The 17,755-nt window shown below is 44.5% G+C and overlaps 1 protein-coding gene across 5 annotated transcripts in view; it reads left to right on the plus strand.

The window, feature by feature from the left end:
• The first annotated feature begins 1,214 nt into the window (after nt 1-1,214).
• LOC139933732 (muscleblind-like protein 1) overlaps nt 1,215-17,755 on the plus strand; it is a 60,279-nt gene continuing 43,738 nt past the window's right edge. For 4 of the 5 annotated variants that reach the window (XM_071927922.2, XM_078284306.1, XM_071927923.2 and 1 more), the window contains exon 1: nt 6,250-6,369. The gene's annotated coding sequence lies outside the window, so the exon portion shown is untranslated. Of the gene's footprint in view, nt 1,283-6,249; nt 6,370-17,755 lie in introns of those variants that run through there. The other variant, XM_078284304.1, reaches the window with a different exon arrangement.

Genomic DNA, 17,755 nt, shown 5'->3' on the forward strand with positions numbered 1-17,755 from the left:
TACGGGGCCTGAAGGAGAGCCATGGCCTTCCACCCACTCTGTCACCATGGGAGACGCTGGAGAGGAGGTCTCATCTTTGTTTTTTCAACCTCACTCTCTCTTCTTCCCTCTATCTCTCTCTGTCTCCTGCCTTTCTCTTTTCCTCCCTACCTTTCCGTCTCATCCCTCTGTCTCTCTCTGTCTCCCTCTCTCTCTCTCTCTCTCTCTCTCTCTCTCTCTCTCTCGATGACTCAGTGGGTTCTTTATTATCATTCTGTCTCACCCCACTAAATAACACCAACACTAACCTCTAGAAAGGTGAATAACTATGAAAATTGAAATAATTACGGCAGAGGTACAGTGTGTTTCTGTCTGTCTGTCTGCGTGCATGTCTGTGAGCCATTCAGTTGGTTGGTTGGTCAGTCTGTCTGTAGTTCCCTTGTTAGTAAATGGGCGTTATCAAAGGGCTGCAGGCCTCAGCACACTAGCAGTAGCGGTGGAGAGGAGGAAAGAAACCACAGAGAGGAACTATAGTCTGCTTCCAGGAACCAGCATGGGCCACAACATCAACCCATGAGCACGCGCACACACAGACACACACACACACACACACACACACGCGCATATGAATACACACAAACACATGTACGCAAATACACACACATACTCTCTCTCTGTCTCTCTCGCCACACACCTCCCTTTCTTTATCTCTGAAGGCAGAAGCAACAGTTAGAGCTCACGTGACTCCAGGAGGAGTCTCTCCTCATTTCTGTGTCGCCTGTTAGCTCAGGCTCAAAGTGAACATTAAATTGGAGAAGTCGAGGCAAGTGGAGTGAATGCAGTTTGTAAAATGTTTTTTTGTTCCACTCTATTTCACTGTTTAAACACAATGCACTGAGAGAGCCTGAAGAGCAAGAGGAGGGAGAGGTGGAGGGAGAGAGGGAGGCTGTTGCCACGGCAACCCGAGCCGCGGCGGTCGTCATCACGAGGCTTCTTCTGCATTGTGTGTGTGTATGTGTGTGTGTGTGTGGACACAGTGCGTGTGTACACCCTCCTCTCTCCAGACAGGAGAGGACATCCCCCTCTAACACTGTGCCAACAGAGAGAGAAAGGGAGAGAGACACAGAGCAAGAGAGAGAGAGAGAGAGGGAGAGAGAGAGAGACCGAAACCCCATAATGCACTGCACGGTGCAGGGCTGAAGTCGTGCAGATTCATCAGTTCCTGTTCGGAGGGATTGTGTGTGAGCACACACACACTCATACAGCCAGACCGAGTGCAAGAGAGACACAGACAAACAAGCAGGTAAGGAAGCCTTTCTCTTTCTGTCTGGACGGCTGCTGGGTTTCTGTGATGCTCCATGCCTCTGTTTTTCTGTCTGTTACTCCCTCTGAGAACAGCAGAGGGGAGAGCTCCTCTGTACAACGACAGGGTGTCATTAATATTTGACATGTTATGATGCCGACAACTTCCCTGCCTGTTGCTAGTGATTGCTGCCATATTTGTTTTACATGGAAATACATGAGTTTGGGATTTTTCAAAAACAAGGATATATTTTGCAGAGGAGATTTGTAATAGCTGTTTTGCATGTGTTAGTTTGCATCCTTGTTAGTCCATGAGCAAATTTGTTTTTTGTACAGTTTTTGCCTCTCCCAGCATACAGAAGTAACCATGAATGATTTGAATATGCTGTGAAGGTTTTGCATGTAGTCAAACACAATGTGGGGGCGTTGATGTGTAACTTTTAGGAAATTATTATTGGTGTCATGAAATTGCACAGCATTTACTTTGTTTTTCTCAAGGCTGGTTAGATCTTCATTTAAAATGTATTTATGTTACTGAATTATTTAAAAAAAGGAAAAATAATAAAAACAGTTATAAGAACTGGACAGTAAAGTCCAAAAGTACAATTCTAAAGATTTCATTCCAAAATATACAGTTAGGAATGATGTTACATGATTTTGCTTAATATACCTTTATTAAAAGTGCAACTAATACATCATCTAAAATGCAAGCAAATGTCCCTAATTAAATAATAACTTACATGTCAACAATCTTTTTTTTTTTTCAAACTAGGTGAGGTATTTTGGGATTACACTCATTTCTTTCTTTCCAGATTCAAATATAGCAGGCTCCACAACACTACATATTCTTAAAACAAACTAAGCCTATTTTTGAAGCCTGTTGCGGTAGCCACATTTTGTGGCAAGCGACAGTAGTGTAAGTATGGCTCCTCCATTACAGGTCATTTTGTGGTTTAACGGCCACTGAGCCTTGTGACCATATCTATTGCACCAGAGATGCAGACAGCCTGGCAAGCATGATTGCAACAGCTTAGGGCAGGGGCTCTTAAACTTTTTTAGGACTCAAATGGGGAATTTAGGTTCTCCGCCCTGGGACACCATCATATTGCTGCTCTGTCATGTGGAGAGGGTAAAAAGTGAGGGCTTCGAGTTCGAGTACACAACATGGCAGCTGAAACAAGCAAGTGAAACTTGATGAGCAAGGAACAAACAGCAAATTATTATTTTTTTTTATTCCAAATGGACATCATTTAAACATCATCAATCATACATATTAATCCCTAAAAAAATAAGATTTCTCACAAATTAAGTTATATTATCACACAATCACCCTTATATCATCACGCATATTATCACCACAATCACCCTAATAAAATCTAGCTGTTTTACTGGAGTATCTTGCACCTTTTGACAGTGTGTATTAGGAGGACTTGGGAAGCTGTTTGTGCTGAACACTGTAACGGACTATGCAAAGAGCTTTGCGGCTCGGGGAATGAAATGCAAAGAAGCAATAATGCAGATCAAACAAAAAATCTTTTGCATATTCAGTTGTCTCCATTCAGCATTGACAGAGCACCGCTTCTATCAACTCTTCCCTGCAGAAATCCATCTGTCAAAACCAACTCAAAATGGAGAGGCTCTTCTTTTTCATTATGAATCCTTTCATTAAGGGCCCCCTTTCACTATCTGTGTTGTTGCCTGATAGAGTTATCCACCAGAGACCTATTTAAAAGGACTGACAGTAGCATCTATATCTCTGCCTGTGCTCAGTAATAATTCAGTGTTGGTGTTCTGGAGACTCAAAGCTGCCTGATAAGAGTGAATGTGTGTGTTAGTGTGTGTGTGTTAGCGTGTGTGTGTGTGTGTATGTGTTTTAGGGGGCTCAAGATGGAGCAGAGAGATATAGGAAGAAAGAGGAGGAGGATGTATGGGTGTGTACTTTGGTTAAAAAGTTAAAAAGTAGGAAAAAAAAGTGGTTCCTTGGTTTGTAATGCAGGCTCTCGTAGATCACAGAGCTCATGGGAATAAATAATATAATAAATAATAGAATAATGCCCATCCTAGATATTTCAGTGGTGAGTTTGAGAGTTTAGGAGGTTTCCTGAACAATGGTCAGTCAGTTATTCCACTGCTGGTCTGTTATAAAGCTCTGTGTCTACACACTGCCATATTTTCCACTGTTGTGTGGTGAGGTCACATCTTGGGCCCCAGAATGTGTCACCGCTAGTACACAGAACAGTTCCTACTAAGGAGAAACACACAGAGGCTATGCGAGGCTATGGGGTTTTAACAGATTGAAGTGGCTGTCGTTGCTACTGCCTGAAGACGATCCATGTAACGATTTGACCTTAGATACTCGACAAAGAGACCTGTTATGACAAGAAAGCCTCTCAGACACGCGCTGGCTCGGCCTGCTGGATTTTCCATTTGGTAAGATCTATGAGGTTCTCCTGTAGATATTCTTTGCTGTCGGTCCAGCCCTTGGCTCTGCTCAGCCGCACGGATCAAAGTTGATATATGGAGTCAGATCTCCTTCTCCAAATTTAACTCCTGCTCTTTCTGTCCTGTCTTTTTCTTGTTTTCTCATTCCTGTCTTTAATGATCTGGAACACAAGCGACACATGGTCATGGTTCCGCGGCCTCGTTTTGATATCATCAGGACGAGCCGGGCCGCGAGGCGGGCAGAGAACCGAGGACTCTGGCTTGTATTAGAAAGCAGCGGCTCAGAATGCCTTTTCATTCCTTCCTCTCTACGGTCATCACTGGAGCAGCAGGCAGCAGCGTTAGTGTGCGGTGAACTCTATTGCATCTGCCTGTCCAAAACCATTCTCTATCCCTTCTTTCTCCATCCCTGTGTTCTCTGCGTGCGTTGCTAACATTTAGACTAGAGGAACATCGCTAAGTGGAAATGCCCCATGTGGGAGAGCATTTGACCTGCTCAAGTGTCCATGAGCAAGACATCAAATCCATACGAGATCAACGCTGCTCTGTAGCTGAACCTCTGTGCTCTGACCTCCCTGGAGGGAGGCAAGTGAAAAGAAACTTTTCCTACAGGGATCAATAAAGCATCGCACACACACATACACACATCTTTTTGCAGAAAATTGCGCTATCGAGTGCATCTTTATGAAACAAGACAATCCCAACACAACGTGAAGACCATCAGCGTCCCTCAACCTTCTACCGTTTCCACCTAATCCCGAAGAGGGCCGCAGGGCCTTTTTTGGGCACAGGACAGTGACTTGCCGACTCTAAAATCGAAATTCCATATTACCAGCGTCTGTAGTGTATTGCTTTGGCTCTGTGAACGAATGATAAATATTTATAGAAGCTTAAGCTAAACATTCACACTTAGAGCGGCACAGAGATCCATCATAGGAGCTTTAGAGGGTAGGCTGCAGACCGCTGCTCAATCAACACCTTTCCCATAGACATACACACACACACACACACACACACACACACACGCACACCCACTCACAAATATGAACCAATATACTGATACATTCCTAACACCCTGATATATTGCTGCCACAAGTCAGCGGTGCGGTTCTGAGTCACTTGGTAACACCCACCTGACACATACATGCATGCACACACACACACACACACACACACACACACACACCTGACGTACTGTTTGATGGAGTTAGACACCATGGCAACAGAGCTGTGACTCTTGCTGTCCTGTGAGTGGACTGAAGCTGTGGAGGTGGGAGGAGATAGCTACTGGCTAGCACCGCTACTCAAGTGCAGCTATTATTATTCTCAATCTCTCTCTCTCTCTAGTTCCTCTGCTTTTTCTTTCACTTTCCCTTCCTCGCAATCCCTGCTGCTCTGTGGATTCCTCTGTTTTGGTTGTGATGTAAAGGCAGTGTGTTGGGGGAAAAAAAAAAAACAGGTAGAGGAGGTAGAGGAGAGGTCAATAGGCATGTATTTTTAAAGCCATCGATTGGGCGAAGCTGACACATCATCAGAGGGGATCGCGTTGATTCTCACCGCTGCAACCAGACAGCGTTCCCGGACGGCGTCGTATTTGTTGACGTATTATTTTTATCTCACCCCTCTTGCACTCCTCGCTCGCTGCGTCACCCCTGTTTCAATCAGAGAATAAATTGTTTTACTCCTCTGGTACTCCTCCTCCTCCTCCTCTCTCTCTTTCTTACTCACTCTGCTTTTAACTCTTAGTTTTCTTTGTTTTCCCTCTCTCGCTTTTGCACGCTGTTTCATGAAGGTGGGATGAGGCAAGCAAAGGGAGAGAGAGAGAGAGAGAGAACGGGTGGGGGGGGGGGGGGGGGTGGAGGTGGGAACGCAGGTGGACAGGTCTCACAAACAGCATCTGTATGAGATTTACTGCCTGCAGATACAGATGGTGGATAGAGAGAGAGGGAGAGACAGAGGGTGAAGGAGAAAGAGAGGGGGGGGGGTGTTGGAACAGTACAGGTGAATTGCATTTGGTCTCTGGTAGCATTTTCACGGTCTGATTGTCAGCATTTGTTAACATACACACACACACACACACACACACACACACACACACACACACACACAGTGTGAAAATGTGGGAACGTGTCTGTTGACAGCAGAAGTTTGTCTGAGTTAAGTTCCCCTGACTTGCCCTTCCTCCCTCTTCCTCTCCCTCTCCCTCTCCTCTCCTCCCTCCCTCGTTCCCTCCCTCTTTTGCATACGGTCCAAGCGCGAGCTGTGAAAGGTGAACTCGCAGCCTGCTGTGGATAAATTATGTGTGACATGTTTAGCCGTGCTGCCTTATATGGAGAGCGGTGTATCCGAGTACAGTAGGGCTCTGCCAAGAGAGAGAGAGAGAGAGAGAGAGAGAGAGAGAGAGAGAGAGGGAGGGAGAAAGAGCGAGGGAGTGAAGGACAGGGAGGGAGGAGGAGGAGGAGGAATAGAAGGAGAAGGAGGAGGAGGAAGGGAAAGAGGCAGGGGAGGGAGAACGAGAAGGAAAAAGGAGGGAGGAGGGGGCAGTGACGGAGGGAGTGAAAGAGAGGAGTGCCGCGAAGCAAGCATGAGGTTTTCACTTTCCATTCTCCGCTCAGCAGCAGTCAGATGAGTCCTTGCAGAGATACAGTAAGTCTTTGCTGTTGATCGTGCGTGTGTGTGTGTGTGTGTGCATGGGCGTGTGTGTGTGTGTGTGTGTGTGTGTAGGTGTGTGCGTGAGTGTGTGTGTGTGTCTACGTGTGACTTTGTTTTTGTTTAGACAGTAGACTGAGTTGTTCCCTCTTACAGATTCTCCTTTGTTCTGCCATAACGCTTTTTGAATTTTTATACACCATCTGGGCATAAGCGTGATGTGTTGATTTCTGTATGTGCTTGTCTGTGTGTTTTGTGTGTTGCGTGCGTCTTTATGTGTGTGTGCGTGTGTGTGTGTGTGTGTGTGTGTGTGTTCGTACATATGCAGATGGCCACTGTGCCTTGCTGCTAATGTGTTGTTGTTTGAGGCGGGACAGTTTTAATGTGGAAAAGGGCCGAGCAGACAAAAGAGTGGGTACCGTTAGTGTTTAATGTTCCGCAGAGTAGTTAACGCACACACACATACATGCGCACGCACACACACACACACACATTTGACACACATCTCTTCTCTGGCAGACTACTCTGTGTCTGTCTCTTTCTCACATGCTGTCGTGCGTTTTGTTGGATTTCGCTGACACCCCTGTTGTCTGACTCCTACTGTTAACACTATAACTAAATACACACTCATATTTATGGATGAATGAATGAACACACAAACACGCACACTCTGGAACAAACACATCTACGTGAACATGTGCACACACACACACACACATTCGCACATACACTCCTCTGTATAATGACAGGACTCCTGGTGTTTACACTAGAGCTGCCCTCAGGAAATGATTAAACTCCCGCGTTACCCATGCCGTCTGCACCAGTCTGACACACAGGCGCGCACACACACACACACACACACACACACACACAGAATGAATTGTAACTGAAATTCACACACTGAAGAAATGCTAAAACAGAAATTAATTACTGTTAGTTTCAACAAAATTTGAAATAGCTGATCAAAGTGAATTAACATTGCTTCTCAGTATAGTTTGTGTGTGTGTGGTAAACTTGTACGCTTATTCTTGTTGGCACAGTTATTCTATATGACAAAAGTGATTGTTTAATTGGACTGTGATGTGTGATATCCTGATTTACCAAACTGATGCTGCCATAGACACCATGTTATCTATCCACAGTTTGTTCCAGAGCGTTCTCTCCTCTCACCCATTTTGGCAACACCTCTACCTCTACCTATCTTTTAACAGTGTCAGTGCCTCAGTCCTCCATCCTACCTTCCTTTCTCCCTTCCATCCATCCTTCCTTCCTTCCTTCCTTCCTTCCCTTTCCTTCTTCCTTTCCCTTCTCTTTCTGTCTCTTTCTTTCCTGTTCTCTCTGTTTCTCTCTCTCTCTCTGTCTCTCTGTTTCTCTCTCTGTGTAGCCGGCACTCAGTGGGTTGAAAAAGCGTTTTCTGCAGATCAGAGCAGGCAGATCTACAAGGTCATTAGAGTATAGAACAGCTAGAGCACAGAACCTCTCAGATACATACTGGATTTCGGCACACAAGACCAACTCTCTAACGAAACAACTGTGTGTGTGTGTGTGTGAGAGAGAGAGGGAGAGAAGGAAAGAGAGAGAGAGAGAGAGAGAGAGAGAGAGAATGCCAGTATGTGTTTATTACAAAAATGAGAAACGTTTTTCTGTTTTCTGTGAATTTGTCCTCTTCTCTCCTCCTCCCCCACCTTCTCTTCCCTTCTTCCCTCCCCATCCCTCAACTGATCTGTCCTTTAGAAGTGATGTCATCTCCCTGCTGTCCTCAGCAGGCACAGGGCCGTCTGTGGAATGCAGATGAGTAGTGCGTGCGTGTGTGTGTGTGTGTGTGTGTGTGTGTGTGTGTGTTTGTGTATATAATGACAGGAGCCGTTACCTTGACTTACATTATTCAATTATCAAGAGAAAAGAGGGAGGGGGGGTTCTAATTGAGATGATGGGAAGACAGTGTGATGGGAGGAGACTTTGGAAATAGAGATCTTCAATGCAGAGCGTGTAACTGACAGATAGACAGACAGACAGTCAGACAAATGTTCGGGGGAGTCCTGCGAGGCCTTTTATTACAGGGTGGCTGGCGAGTGGCAAAATCACAGTGAGTCAGTCAATGGTGTGTGATCGCTGTTTTCCCTGCAGTCTGCAAAGCTGTCACTGGACTAATGCACACTAGTGGAAGATGTAATCTATAGTAAATACAGTTGGCTCCACGGAGGAGCCCTCTGTGATTTCCACAGATTAAGGTGTCAAACCAAATCACTGGTCATAGACAGCTGAAGAGTACAGATTATCCTCTGTTTGGCCAAATGCTGCTCCGATGACAAGTCAGGGATTCTACTCATCACGCGTGTGTGACTGTGATCTGGAAAAAATGATCATCATTTTCTTTTGGGAAACGTCCACTCCTGTGGTATTTCCTGATTTGATCCAAAATACCGTCTAAAGCTGCGAAATTCAAAAAAAACTCAGAGAAAGGCCAAAATCATTATTAGTATTGATCATCTTAACTATTCAGCTGCATAATCATTACAGCTACAGCTGTTCAGCTTCGTTTGAAGACTTCTATTCGATCATCTTGCTGTTATTGAACCGCCTCCTTTCGAGGATTTTCCATTTGCCATAAATTATTCCTGTCTTGCTGTACGTACCCCTCTGTGTCTATGCATGCTGGCGATTCTGTTTGAAACCTCTCCCTCGCTCTCTATTTCCATCTCGTTACAGGCTGAATACCTCCACTCTGTCTTTCTGCCTGAGCCCCTCTTTCTCTGGCCATGTCTCCACCTCCCCTCTGTCTGCCTGTCTGTCTGTCTGCCTGCCCATCTGTCTTTCAGTCTGCCTTTCTCTTTTTTTTGTCCTTTACCATCCCCGCTCACCTGTCTGTCTGCCTGTTTTTCTGTCTAGGTGTCTGTCTAGGTCTGTTTATGTCTGTGTGTGGAGAAAAAAAAGAGAGAGAGAGTCTGTGTGTAGGTGTTTGTGTGTGTGTGTGTGTGTGTGTGTGTGTCTGTCTGTCTTTTTCATGTCTGATAAAGGCCCGGTGCTTGAAATGCCACATGCGGAGGTAGTAAATTTACACCAGGGAGCATTTTCAAAGTGGGCAGGCTAGTTATTCACTGGCCTCTGTCTGCCTCCCTTCCACCTATTTCCCTCACATCTGTATCTCTTCCCCTGAACTGTCTCCTCTCTGTCATTCACTGTGTTTCTCTGTCTGTCTCTCTCCCTGTCTCCCTGCCTCTGTCTGTCTCCCTGCCTCTCTCTCTCTCTCTGTCTCTCTCATTCTCCCTGCTTTCCAATCTTTCTCTCTCTACCCTCCCACACACACATACACGTACACACACCTCCATTGCTATTCCTGAGAGGAGGAGACTGGTCTGGCAGTGGGTTAGTATATGTCCATGAACTCACTGACACCATCGCTGCCGCTGCATTACACCACACTGGCAGTGCCACAGCCAGGTAGCCACACTGCCCACTGCAGTGGTATATGGCAGCAGGAGAAAGCCTGCAGCGCACATAAATATGCGTGTGTATAGAAGAAAACATGTATATACATATATGCACAGTACATGCAGTTACCCCTAACGTACACACACAGACACACAGATACAAATAAACCAATACGCAGGCACTCAAATACATCATTACACATCTCTGTTCATGTGGGTATCTACTGTCTCTCTCTCTCTCTCTCCCTCTCTCTCTCTCTCTCCTCTCTCTGTGCATGTCAGGCTGTTTAAACACTTGCGCTGATATCACAGTGCAGACGACAGCTTGCACACGTGCCACTTGACTGCCCTCGCGCCGTCTCCCCTCCCCTCTGTTTGTCTTACAGCTGAAGAAGGAGGGGCTCAGAGAGTGTGTGTGTGTGTGTGTGTGTGTGTGTGTGTGTGTGTGTGTGTATGTGAGAGAGAGAGAGAGAGAGAGAGTTGATGTTGTGCATATGCATACATATTACTCATATGCCTGTGTCCTGAATATCAATGTACCGACTGACCTTCCATTCATCAGTATAGTGGTGTATCCTCTGTAGATGATGCAGATCTGCTGTCTCATGGTTTGTGGTCAATACTAATGCTGGTGTGTGTGTGTGTGTGTGTGTGTGTGTGTGTGTGTGTGTGTGTGTGTGTGTATCTGTGGAACAAGATATGGAATGGAGTGAAGTCTAACATTACCCTGACTGTACATTCTGTGGAAACATCAGCTTAATGGAGGACCATTTCAGAATGACCAACACTCACTGAAAGCTTGTTGATTTGGATCTCAAGCTACAGCACTTATCAGGGTGGAACCGTGCGTTTTGTCTGATGGGGTTCAAGCCCGAGCCCCATGAATACTGCTGTCCCCTTGAGCAAAGTGTTTCAGCTCATTAGTGTTCTAGAGATGTCCATCACTCACTGTTTCTTAATCAGTTCATGTGCGGAGAGAAGAAAGTTTACACTGTGTGACTCGGATATAGAAGTAGCTTTATGAAACCAAATCCAACATCTGAACTTCTCTTCACTTGCACTTTACTGGCTGAAGTGAAACGAGAACCTCATCCAGCACCCATCATCCATAGTCATGTGACTAACGCTAACGGTTTCTCAAGTCTACTTCTGCATTGTTGTCAACTGAGGTTATTCGTCTTGCCAGTTTTGTCTAGGCCCAATAATCCAGAAACCTTGGTTTTGATTATCGTACTAGTGGGACGCCTATGAAAAGTGACATGTGGTTTAGCTGAATGCTTACAAAAAGCTACAGTATGCCCAATAATTCCCCAGAAGTCTCCCCCACTGCGATTTATACTTATAAGACTTATTTCACTGTTCTTTCAACAGGGTCAGGCTAATTGGTTGAGGGGAGTGTTACGATTCATTCAGGGTCATAGCTTCAAATTTGGTTTATAGAAAATAACTTTGCTAGTTGTTTCATATTTTATTGCAACTCTCCCAGCATGAGGCTGTAACTTAAAACATTTGGAGTCACCAGCATTGTCTGTAGCTATTGTAGAGCCTCAGCTAACCGCTCCAGCCTGGCTAACTGAAGGTCTAACAAGCGACGCTGTTCAGATTCTCACAGAGGACATTTGAAAACTCGGTGCCCTGCCTTTTCCTATGATTTCCCGCAAACCGCTATGACATCAGGCTGGACCTGACACCATTAACCAAGTCGTCCTTGCTTTGAACAAGATTTCTCTAGTTGCCGTGGCGATGATGACCTTGCAGCACATTACCGTGGTACTGCAGCATAAGGTGTTGTGTGAACAAGGAATGAAGGGGGGGGGGGGGGAGAGAGAGGGAGAGATGGAGGGGGCTGAGATAGTGGGAAAATAAAATGAGGACAGCTACTATTAAAAGACGAGCCACATTCACAAACTTGTTTTTGTCACATGATACTCAGAGTGCAACTTACCAGAAGGAGAGGAGATTTCTAAGAAGAGAAAAGATTTCGGGGGGGGGAGAGAAATAAAGGGGAAAAGAGTGAAGCATGCCAGGGAGGAGAAATAGAAAAAGAAAAGGAAAACAGGAGGGGATCAGAGAAAGATGAATGAAGAGAGATGAGAGGTGTCAAGATGGAATCACATTGGTGTGCCAGTGGAGCTTTGAAATGGAACAACAATCTCTCCCACTCTCTCTCCTGTCCTCTCTGCTTCTCCCCCTCTGATTCCACCTCCCTCCTATATCTTCTTTCATACCTCGCAGTTTTCATCCCTGGCTTTTCCTCCCTCCTCCCAGACCACAGACTCTGTCTCTCGCAAGTTTTAACTAATTGCTGCTGTTCGCTTCCCATCACTCTTCCTCTAGCCTCTTTCCTTCCCCTGTCACCACCTCTGGTCTCCTTTACTCAGCTTGTCTCTCACTCCACCACCCCCCCCCCCCCACCCCCCCCTTCTTCCCGACACTCCCTATCAGTATAAAGGGCAGCTTAGGTTGTATATAGATGATATCCTGACCACCCGGTGATGCGGTGTAATACGAAGCTTCTAGCATCTGCTCTTTGCTGCTGCAGTCAGCGCCCTTTAACCTCTCGCATTACTGGCTTTCTCCTCCCTCCATTCCTCCCTCGATCTTCCTCCCTCCCTCAAGCTCCCGCTCTCTCTCTCTCTCTCTCTCTCTCTCTCTCTCTCTCTCTCTCTCTCTCTCTCGCTTTTCTGGTGGCGCACCATCTATACCACTGACATTTGACCTATTGCATCACCTTGCTGCGTAATGCCATTTAATCTCAATTTAAGCCCTGTGTTATAATCAACTACATTTCCCAGCATGCTAATGGAGAGCAGAGTTTGTGATTCTGAGTCCTCGACTGGAATTTGGGATAGTTAAGGAATGTCTCAAAAGTCAGCTTGCAGCCTAAACAAACAGCAGCCTATGATTGTTGGACAGCGAGTCCGAGCGCTTTTTCAGATTAGCAGATCAGAGTTTGTAGCGTGTCTCTCTCTCGACGATTGGGCTATGCTGTTTTTGAAGCAAATTGTTTCCTCTCACTTTCCGACAAGGGTAGATTATTACTCTCTCTCCCTCTCTCTCTCTCTCTCTCTCTCTCCCTCTCTCTCTCTCTCTCTCTTTGTTGTGTTTGAGTTTCAAAGGTCAGCCATAGGGAACCTAGCACGGAGGAACACGCTTTCTTACTCCCTCTCTTTCACCTTCCCTCATTTTCCCCTGCTGTGGAAGTCATTCAAGGTGAATAAATGGCTTCCAACTCTGGCTCCTGTTCACTCCATTTTTTCCTCATTCTCTCTCTCTCTTTCTCTCTCTCTCTCTCTGTATTGCTCTCAGATGTACGGCTGAGTGTGGCTTGTGTTAACTGTGGAGAGGCCTTTCTATAAAAGAAACTACATTTCCATGTGGCTTGCACTGAACATGGCACATTAATGTCACGATGCACATCTACATCAAGCAAAAACGTGGTGCCGGTTCATAATGTACAATCATTATTATTTCATCGATATTATTAATGATGAATGTAATCCAGTTTTAACTGTAAACTCCATAATTTAACAAGCATGTCCATGTATGCCAATATTATTATGAAGCTATTGCAGCTCAGAACACACTATAAGAGCGTGTGTAACCAGGTCTTGATAGGCAGTAATTCAGCAGCGGTGGTGTCACGGTAGGCTAAGTCTGTGTGTTTTTCCTGGAGAGTTTTCATAGGTATAAAATGATCACAGAGTTTGGCCAAAGGACTGGCACCGTTTTAGCAGGCAGATTAGCACAGGATCAGATGGCTTTCTTTAAACGAGGAGATACATAAACCCTGGTGACGAAGCATCGCACTCTGTGCTCTGTGCGGCCTGTGTGTCAACAACTTCGACAAGCTGGTCATGAGTGAGAAAAAATGTTTGGCTAAGATTTTATTGTGTTAAGCATTAGTAGTCGTCATATCGAGGGCTTGGAGCCAAAGTGCGATTTTGGGCGAATATGAGTATTATATATCAATTGAAAGGTCTCAGTGAGATCTTTTCAGTGCCAAAAGGACACAACTGAAATCATGACCCATAAGTTTTAATTAAACAAAAACTGAAAGCCGTAACAGTAAAAGTAGGGTTTTGTTTGCTGCCAAAAGGGCGTAACTGCACTTATGCCCTTTTGACACCAAGCAAAACCCCACTTTTGACACTGAACAAGCATTGTGGGTAGAGGATTCTAACAGCACTTAGGTCAGCTCAAAATGCATGCTGACGTAAGTAATGCTAGCATGGCAGCATGATCACATCATTTTTAGTATCCTATTCATATCCTAATTAATATTCTAGGTCAATATTAGATCAATGTAAATATGTTAATATTCCCATGAAATACTTAGGCCTATAGATTCAAAATATTATTTTATAATGTTAGAAGTGTGAACTGGTCAAGATGAGCTCTGATAGTAAGACTGCTGGTAGCTGAAGTTATCCCTCAGTGTTATGAGGAGTTTTACAGGTCTTTGAATGTGTCCCAGGACACGTCAATAAGTGATGTGTCCTGGGACACATACAAAAATGTATTATACTAGCAAAAGAAAAAAAAAAGTAGTAGTTTAGAATCAAAAGTAGTTTCTTATGTCTATAGAGGTTTATTAAAAGGTTTATTAAAAGGTTTTAACAGAAAAAATATATCAATCAATTTGATATGTTCCATGTAGCCCACAATTTTAAAGGCCTTGATTCATTCTGATCTTGTTTTATATTTCAGTGTTGATTGAAGTGTAATTGCTAGATTTGTATTAAAATGAATATGTTTTACAATTGTTTACTTACATACGCCCATATTCTGCATGGCTGTATTGGGACAATGTTTGTGCCAAAAAGGTGTATTTCACTCTTTTGCCATTTTTAAAAAAGTTAACACATATAATTCAACTTAAACTGTAGCAGTATTGTTTTTATAGTAATGCTCAATCTGATAAAGTTAAAATATTGTGCTTAGTATGTGGTAACGACAGCTGATCCAAGTTTGATCAAAATTAGTTTTGGCTCTCCTGTAAAATCTACTATAACGCACTTATGCCCCTTTGGATCCAAGCCCTCGATATACTTTCAATGAAGTGTGTGTGTGTGTGTGTGTGTGTATTAGGGGTTGGGGATGGAGGGGGTGCGTAATATCCCCAGCCTTCTCCACCTCTCTCTCCTTTCCAACCCACAGTCATTACCTTGGCTAGCTGATCTGATGGTTTAATAATATCTCCTGCCTCTGGCTACGGGAAATGGCCACATGCATTATTCACACATGCTAAGATGCTTATTGATGACTCCTTTATTTATATATTTCCTCAACGCCACAGTCATTTCTCACATTTTTACCTCGCCGTTTCAGTCCCCTGTTTTGACGTGAGCCTCGTCTAATGAGTCTCACTCACTCCCAGTTTAGGCTGAGGTCCGTACTCCAGAGTGATAAATGTGTTATACTGGCTAGATAGGAATTTAGCTCAAGCTTTTGGCATGAGAGAGCTCTTTGCATGTCGGTGTGATGGCGGCGCTGCAAATACATGTAGGTGGAGCCCCATCTAATTGAATCTACCTTATCTGATGTCAAAGCTCAAGGCTATTCATTTTGTCACAGCTGTTTCCAGTGGTGTATCATACAAGCGCTGCGTAACAATCCATTGAGAATATAAGTCCATTGAGAAAACCAATATCATATTGCCTGTAGGCCTTTAGGATAAGTTTAAATTTGCATAATATAATTAGTTTGTGTACATTCTCAAACTGTTTGCTTCCTTTCTGTTCGTGCACAGTTATTGTAAATGGAGCGAGTTCCCTTTCATGTTGTAGCATGTCGGAGTTTCCAGTGCTACTGGGTACTTATTGGGTCTTCTCCCTGCTCCCCCAACCCCTTTCTGCTCAGACTAATGGTCTCTGACAGGCAAAGGCACGACTGTGGTGAAGTACTTTTCGGCCCAAAGCTGGTATTTTGGGCAGTGTGTGTGTGTGTGTGTGTGTTCTTGTACTTCCATCCTCGTGACAACCAGTTTTAAACCTTCAGAGTCTGGACATTTTTGCGAAGGAAGGTCATTTTGGCCGGTCCTCACTTCTTCTTCAGGGGTCTATACCTAAGACTGTGTGCGTGTGTGTGTGTGTGTGTGTGTGAATGCAGATGAAGGTGTGCAAGCAGAGCCTTGTCTTAAGGAAAACACAAAACCCATTGCTGAGGATTTGACTCTTTTCTTTGCCCTTCTGAGTCAAAGGAAATGAAAAGCAGAATTAGGCCTTCCTTAAAGAGCAGTTTCAACAGTACAAAAGACAGAGAGAAAGACAGAGAGAGACAGAGTGAGGGAGGAGAGGTCAAAAAGCGAGGAGGAGTTGGCGATGGAGGAGAAGACTAATTTTGCCGCTCCATATTTAATGCAGTGGTAATGGTGGCCCTCTCTGTATTCTCCCTCCAATACCACAATCTGCCTGCCAGATACAGCGGCTGCACTGGCCCCTTGCTCCTGTACGCATGTACACACACACACACACACACACACACACACACACACACACACACTGCTCAAAATACCAGATTTGGGCTGAAAAAGTAGTTCACCACAGATGTGACTGGCCCAAATAGGAGAAGAGAATGTGACACATAAACAATCAATGTTTGAACAACGGCATATTTTTACCTCCTTCTTTCCTTCCTACCCTTCTCACTTTCCCCTGTTTTTTCTCACTCCATTCCTTTTCCAACCACCTGTTTCGTGGTTTCTCCCGTGTCTGTGCCATGTACAGTGGTATTTCATAGTGCTTGGAGATCAAGCTTAAAGGAAAATTCCACCCTCAGATACTCCTACACTATGAAATATCATCAATCTGTGATGCTCAGTGTGTTCCAGGAGTTATTTTATGATAAAGTATTGTAAATTACATTTTTGGTATATCCACTTTCCCTCAGCCTGCCTCGTCTACTACTACTTCAGTTAGTGAATTCCTACATTTCCCAGAAGGCCTTTCTGCAATCCCCAGAGAATGTGCTTGAACTTGTTGCATTCAGACAGCAATAACGATAGTACTAGCAATAGCATAGTAACAAGCTAGTACAATTTCAGTCTAGAAAAACAACACGCCTTACTCTAATGTGGCCGCATTGCATTCTGGTCTATTGCCACTACTTTGCCTCTTCTACCACAGATATCTCCCTGATTATTGAACATTGGTGCAAAATGGTGAGTCCAGGAAGAAGCCCTTGCTTTTTAGTTGTGAGGGGCTGTTTTCATTTACTGGTGACATTTAGAGAGAGTTGAACAATTTTCAGCTATTAAACGCCGTTGTAGCTGCACTGCAAATATCTCAACGTGACGTCGTGTCGTCTATGTTTGGCCAGTTTTCTGCGGTAGTAGGAACAATACATCACTAAATGACAAAATGGGCCCAGAAATGCAAGGCACATGGCCAAGAGCTGTTTTTTTTTTTTTTTAACAGTGTTTAAGTGTTTTAGGGTGGATGTTTCCTTTAATGGAAGTTACACTCGCCTCAGCCGGCATACTTAGCAGGGAGACGCTAGGGGTTAAATCCTTTTGAAGTTACTCATAAACTTTTATCTGCATTACTGGCTCATCTATAGATCACATCAATGCTTCATGATAGCGTATTCATCAGCAAACACGTTATATGTTAAGAGTGTGGGGCGCCTAGCAATGATGTAACCGTATGTGGGATGTAGATACGAGGGCACTTAGTGTAAGCGTAGTAGCTGTAGGAGTTTTGGGGTGCAGTCTGTATTTCCGATGTCCAGATATGAGCATAGGGGTCAGAGTGTTTGGTTGAGTGGATTTAACAGCATGAGGGAAAGTGTAACGAAAGATTGAAGTGGAAAAATATGTCACATTCTCTCTCTCTCTCTCTCTCTCTCTCTCTCTCTCTCTGTGATAGAGTGACCTCATCTAGTCCTTATCTCTCTCTTCTCACCTGGCCTCATGCCCAGAACAGTGCTGCAACCATCTAGCCAGCTGATTG

The sequence above is a fragment of the Centroberyx gerrardi genome, chromosome 6 (assembly GCF_048128805.1).
Source record: "Centroberyx gerrardi isolate f3 chromosome 6, fCenGer3.hap1.cur.20231027, whole genome shotgun sequence".
NCBI lineage: Eukaryota > Metazoa > Chordata > Actinopteri > Beryciformes > Berycidae > Centroberyx > Centroberyx gerrardi.